The sequence below is a fragment of the Penaeus japonicus genome, unplaced genomic scaffold, assembly GCF_977035675.1.
Source record: "Penaeus japonicus unplaced genomic scaffold, GWHDUDI00000001_assembly GWHDUDI00000026, whole genome shotgun sequence".
In the NCBI taxonomy this organism is placed as follows: domain Eukaryota; kingdom Metazoa; phylum Arthropoda; class Malacostraca; order Decapoda; family Penaeidae; genus Penaeus; species Penaeus japonicus.
Window position 1 is genome coordinate 12,918,006 of NW_028234428.1, and position 6,729 is coordinate 12,924,734.

Consider the following 6,729-nt stretch of genomic DNA (forward strand, 5'->3'; position numbering starts at 1 on the left):
AAACACAAACACACACACACAAACACACACACACATACAAACGCAAGACCACACCAAACGCAATCACAACAGAAACACACAACAACGCAAACACAAATACACAGCTAACATACACAAACCCATATAAACCAAACACAAACAGACGACACAGCACAAACACAAACACTCATATACACTAACAAAACTAGAACCTCTACATACAACCAAACACAAACACAAACACACACACACACAAACACAAACACAAACACACACACACAAACACAAACACAAACACACACACACAAACACAAACACACACACACAAACACACACACACATACAACCAAACACAAACACACACATACACACAAACACAGCACAAACACAAACACTCATATACACAAACGCAGCACAAACACACACACACATACACACGTACACACTCAAGAGCTTCATTTGCTTAGAAAGCCAACCCCAATTGCCGGGGAGGCGGGGGAAGGGGGGGGGGAGGGGGAAGGGGGTTAATAGGGGAGAGGGTATGGTGGGGGGGTGGAGGGACTGAGATGGGAGTTTTAGTTGGGGGGGGGGGGTAAGTTTTGGTGGGAGGAGGTGAAAGAGGGAAAGGGGGGGGGGGCGGGGGGGGGGGGGGGGGGGGGGAGGAGGTAGGATTAGGGGCATTGTTGAGGTGGGGGGATTAAGGGGGGGAGAAGGGGAGATAGAAGAGGGGGAGAGGGGGGTTCTGGGATGGGGTTCGGGGAGGAGGAAGGTTATAGGGATAAGAAGGGAGGGGGTTGAAAGTGGGGGGAAGAAGGGAGGGGGTTGAAAGTGGGGGAAAGAAGGGAGGGGGTTGAAAATGGGGGGAAGAAGGGAGGGGGTTGAAAGTGGGGGGGGGGAGAAGGGAGGGGGTTGAAAGTGGGGGGGGAGAAGGGAGGGGGTTGAAAGTGTGGGGGGGAGAAGGATTCGATGGGGAGAGGTGAGAAAAAGGGAGATAGATAAATGGGTTGATGAGTTAACAAAGGAGAAAAGTATGAGTTAAAGGGTAGGGGGGTGGGGAGGAGAGGAACAGAAGATGAGAAAATCACCAAAATAATGGGAGGGGGGGGGGGTTACGTGAGAAAAAGGTTTCGTTTTTTTACGGGACTTTTTTTCTTTCTTTCTTTTTTTCAGGAGAAATATTACGCGTCTAGTAGAAAGCAGGAAGATTATTCATGGGTTAAGATAGCACGATTATGGGTAAAGGGGAAAGGAAAAGAAAAGATGAGTAAAGAAGGCGATCCCATGAATTATAAATTCCACCCATGAGGCGAGAGGGGGGTCGGGGGGTCGGGGGACCAATGACTTGCCCCTTTCTGCTGAGGTCAGAATGGGGTTATTTGCTTTGTATAAGTGCAAATAAACAAATTGATTCACGCCACGCATCTGAGGTATTGCATTGATTGGCACAAGCACATGAGCACACAGGAATATATATACACACTGACAAATATAGACACACATTCAAGCACGCATATTATTTTTTTTCTTTTTTTTTTCTACGTAACACAGTCTTCTCTTCATTATTTCAGTTATTCATTTTTTTTCATTTATTCACCCGCTCACTTACATATTCATTCATTCATCTACTCCCTTCATTCACTCACTTATTCAGTCATTCGTTAATCCATTCATTCATTCACTTACTCACTCATTCATTCACTCATTGACTTAGACACTCACTCACTGATGCACTCACTCACTCATTCGTCCATTTTTTCTGTTATTCATTAACTCACTTCTCATTCACTCACTCACTAACACACTCAGTCACTCACCCACTCCCTGACTCACCCCCTCACGCACTGACTCTTTCACTCACTCGCTCGTCCGCTCGTTCATTTATTTGCTCATTCAATCACTCACTCATTCACTCACTCATTCACTCACTCACTCACTCACTCACTCACTCACTCACTCACTCATTCGCTCACTCACACACTCTAGTCAGCCTCTATCCCCCAAAGTCAGAATCAAAGTCAAAGTCAAAGGCCTTCCCCTAGCCTCCACCCCCCAAAGTCAAAGTCGAAATCAAAGTCAAAGTCAAAGGCCTTCCCACAGCCTCCACCCCCCAAATTCAAAATCAAAGTCAAAGTCAAAGGCCTTCCCACAGCCTCCACCCACCAAAGTCAAAGTCGAAATCAAAGTCAAAGTCAAAAGCCTTCCCACAGCCTCCACCCCCCAAATTCAAAATCAAAGTCAAAGTCAAAGGCCTTCCCACAGCCTCCATCCCCCAAATTCAAAATCAAAGTCAAAGTCAAAGGCCTTTTTTTTTTTTATTTATAAAGGAGGCCTTTCCTTTTTTCTTTTTTTTTCTTTTTTTTTTTTCTTCCTTTTCATTAATGTTTTTTTTTCTTTTTTATTTTTTTTTTTTTTTCTTTTTATTATTATTATTCTTTTTTTTTCTTTTTTTTTTTTTTTTTTTTCTTTCTTCTTTTTCCCCACAGCCTTCATCCCCCAAAGTCAAAGTCAAAGTCAAAGGGGTCAGCGTTCGTTTGGCCCCGCCGTGCAAGCCCACCGAGCAGTAGCCGACCGTAGCCCCCTGAGCAGAGGAGCATGACAGAGACAGAGATGCAGAGCGCAGACATCAGGAGACACCCCCCCCACAGAGACAGACCAGGATTAGAGCCGAGCAGAGCGAGAATCCGGGGGAGACAGCACCAGGTGAGGAAGGTTTACATCTCGGATAAACGGTTCCCAAACAGCATCCCATCTCGAGGCCCGGCTTCTGTGTTTTGAGATCTATTTAACACCGTTTGTTTACGACCTTTTTTTTCCTTTTTTCCCTCCTTCGCTTCTTCCTTCTCTTCGTTTTTTATTTCGTCACCCTATTCTTTTTTTTTTTCTCCTGTTCTTTCTCCTCTTCCTTCTCCTTCTCCTCTGCCTCATCATCATAGACGGATGGGTCGAGTACGACCCGCCGTGGCCCCCCGGGTGATAAGATCACGCCTTAGAAGGGTAGACAGGGACATCTTCTCACGAAGAAAAGAACTAAGTAGGGGTCCCAAGTTTCCTTTCTTAGCTCTCAGTCTCCAGCTAACTTGGAGGAGGCATCTCCGCCGCGGATAACAGTTGCACTGTTGGGCGCCGGACATGCGTGATGACAGAAACCAGAGAAAAATGGTTGTACCATAGAAAGCTTCCTGACACCATCCACCATTCTGCTGCCAATGGTTTCACCGTGACCCTGTTACGGGGCCCTAACAGGTACTACCAACCTGGGCAGGGTTGGACCTGAGAGCAAATAAGGTTAAGGGGTGACTGTACACTCCCCAAAACTCTGGCTTTCCCAAGCCTGAGTTCCTTACCCGGTTGCAGTTTAAGGTCCTACCCAGGACCTCTCCTCTGCCTACTCCTCTTAATTCTCCTCTTCCTTCTCCTCGCCCCCCTCCTCTTCCTTCTTATTTTGGGTTTCCTTACTTTTCTTTATTTCCTCTTTTTCTTATTTTTCGTCCTTCCTCTTCCCTTTTCTTTTCTTTTTTCTTCTTTTCTCTTTCTATTCTCTTCCTCTTCTTTTTCTTCTTCCTCCCCCTCTTCCTCTTCACGATTTTCTTCTTCCTCTTCCTCTTCCTTTTCCTCTTCTTTTTCTGCTTTCGTCAACTTCTTCCATCTCTTCTTTTCATTTAACCCGCTTCCCTTTCCTCCATATCCTCCCCCTCCTCCTCCTCCTCCTCCTCCTCCTCCATATCCTCCTCCTCCTCCTCCTCCTCCTCCTCATCTTCTCCTCTTCCTCCTCCTCTCCCTCCACCTCCTCTTCTCCTCTCCCTCCACCTCCTCTACTCTTCCTCCTCCTCCTCTCCCTCCTCCTCCTCCTCTTTTCCTCTTCCTCCTCCTCATCCTCTATGTCCTCTTCCTCCTCCTCCTCTTCTCCTCTCCCTCCACCTCCTCTTCTCCTCTACTCCTCTTCCACCTCCTCCTCTCCCTCCACCTTCTCTTCGTCTATCGTCTCGTCCCCCTCCTCCTCCTCCTCCTCCTCCCCCTCCTCTCCCACCCCCATCCTCTTCTCCTCTTCCTCCTCCTCCTCTCCCTCCACCTCCTCTTCTCCTCCTCCCCCTCCTACTCCTCCTCTTCTCCTCCTCCCCCTCCTACTCCTCCTCTTCTCCTCCCCCTCCTCCTCCTCCTCTTCTCCTCCCCCTCCTCCTCCTCCTCTCCTTCCACCTCCTCTTCTCCTCTTCGTCTTTCGTCTCGTCCCCCTGGTGGCACCTGCAGAAACTACGTCTGCAAAGGGTAGGATGGGGATTGAGGGAGGATGGGAGGGGGCTAGGGAGTGGGGGGGGGGTGCTCCCGTGTGTTTACCGGTGAGGCTAAACAACGACGAACGTTCAGAGGTATTTTCACCGTGCGTCGGTCGTAACTCCTGCTCGTGTTTACAATGCAGCGTTTGTTGTTTTATCTCTTCCTCCCTCCTCCCTCCTCCTCCTCCTCCTCCTCCTCCTCCTCCTCCTGCTCCTCCTCCTCCTCCTTCTCCCCCTTCTCCCCCTCTTCCATCGCCTCCCCGTCTTCTTTCTCCTTTTAAGTCTTTCATTTTCTTGTTCTCTCTCTCTCTCTCTCTCTCTCTCTCTTTGTCTCTTTCTAGTACTCATTCTCTATCTCATCTCTCTCTTTCTCTCTCTCTCTCTCTCTCTCTCTCTCTCTCTCTCTCTCTCTCTCTCTCTCTTTCTCTCTCTCTCTCTCTCTCTCACATCTCTTCCTCTCCCTCTCTCTCTCTCTCTCTTCCTCTCTCTCTTTCTGCTCTCTCTCTCTCTTTCTCCAAGTGGTTCTCCTCTCTCTCTCTCTCTCTCTCTCTCTCTCTCTCTCTCTCTCATCTTCTCCTCTCTCCTCTCTTTCTCTTCCACTCTCTCACTGCTCTCTCTTTCTTTTCTCCTCTCTCTCTCGTCTCTCTCGTCTCTCTCTCTCCTCTCTCTCTCTCTTCCTCTCCCTTCCTCTCTCTCTCCTCTCTCCTCTCTGCTTTCTCTTTCCTCGCTCTTTCTCTCTCTCTCTTTCTCTCTACTCCTCCCCTCACTCTCTCTCTCTCTCCTCTCCTCTCTCTCTCTCTCTCTCTCTCTCTCTCCTCACTCTCTCTCTCTCTCTCTCTCTCTCTCGTCTCTCTCCATTTCTCCAGCTCTCTCTCTAGTCTCTCTCTCTCCACTCTCTCGTCTCTTCTCCTCTCTCTCTCTTTCTTCAGCTCTCTCTCTCTTTCTCGTCTCTCCTCTTTCGTCTTCTCTCTCTCTCTCTCCTTATCTACTCTCGCTCGTCTCTCTCTCTATCTCTTTCTCTCTCTCTCTCTCTCTCACTCGCTCCGCTCGTCTCTCATCCTCTCTCCTCTCCTCTCCTCTCCATTCTCTCTCTCTCTTACTCTCTCTCTCCTCATGACTCTCTCTCGTCTTTCTCTCCTTTCCTCGCCTCTCTCCATCTCTCTTTTTGTTCTTCTTTTTCTCTTTCTCTCTCTCCTCTGTCTCTCTCTCTCTTCTCTCTCTCTCTCTCTCTCGCTCGCTCTCTCTCTCTCCATCTCCTGCCTTTCTCTCTCTCTCTCTCTCTCTCTCTCTCTCTCTCTCTCTCTCTCTCTCTCTCTCTCTCTCTCTCTCTCACTCTCTCTCTATTTTATAAAAAAAAAGTTAAAAAATATCGACCATTTCGGTTCTGTCTACGTCGACCTTTGAATCATGACCTTCGTTGGTATAAGCAGGTGTAAATATACGTTTGTGTGTGTATTTGCGTTTGAGGGTGTGTATTTGTGCGTGTTTGTGTATGTGTGTTTTGTGAAGAAAGAAGAAGAGAAAGATGAAGAGAAAGAGAAAGAGGAAGAGGAGAGAAGAGATGCTTTAGAGAGAGAAATAGTGCATGTTTGTGAGAGAGAGAGAAGAGAAGAGGTGAAAAATTGTTCTGTAAAAATATGTATGTGTTGTTTAAGAGAACAAGAGAGAGAAGGGGGAGAGGAGGAAAGAGTTCTGTGAAAGAAATATTAGGTGTTGTGAAAGAGAGATGAGAGGGCAGAGGGAGGAGGAGGGAGAGAGTGTCTTGCGAGTGAAATATGTATTGTTTGATAAAAGAAAGAAAGAGAAGAAGAGAGGGGAAGGAGAAGCGAGAGGTGTCGTGTAAGAAATAGTGTATGAGTTGAAGAGATAGAGATAAGAAGGAGGTAGGTAGAGGGAGCGAGTGAGGGAGCGATGTCCTCCTGTGAGAAGAACTAGTGTATTTGTTGTGGTGTGAGAGAAGAGGGAGGATAGAAGAGAGGAGAGAAGAGAGGATGTATTAGGAGGAGGAGAGAGAAGGTGCTTGGAGAGAATATTGTATGTTGTGTGCGATATAGAGAAGTAGATAGAGAGAGGAGGGAGGGACCACGATGTAGAGAGGGATGAGAGAGTTCCGTGATAGCGAATATGTATGTGTGTGTGTGTAGAAGAGAGAAGAGATGGAGGGAATGGAGGGAGGGAATGAGGAAGTTCTTGCAGAAAATCGTGTATATAGTGTTTTAAGAAAGATAGGTGGTTGTGAGAGAAGAGTTCGAGAGAGATGTGTGCTGTAATTGAGTTTAGAGAGCGAAAGTAGCCACGTTTTTATGCATAGGCCTGTTTGTAAATATTTTATGATTTCCTTTCCCGTTCGCCTTTTTTATTTCTTTTTTTTCTCTTCATTTTTTTCCTTCATATTTTCACTTCCTTTATTTCTTTATACTTTATATAATGATAGCGATTAAGTTGTAATGATGGGAACACTGATAAAGACGATAATGAT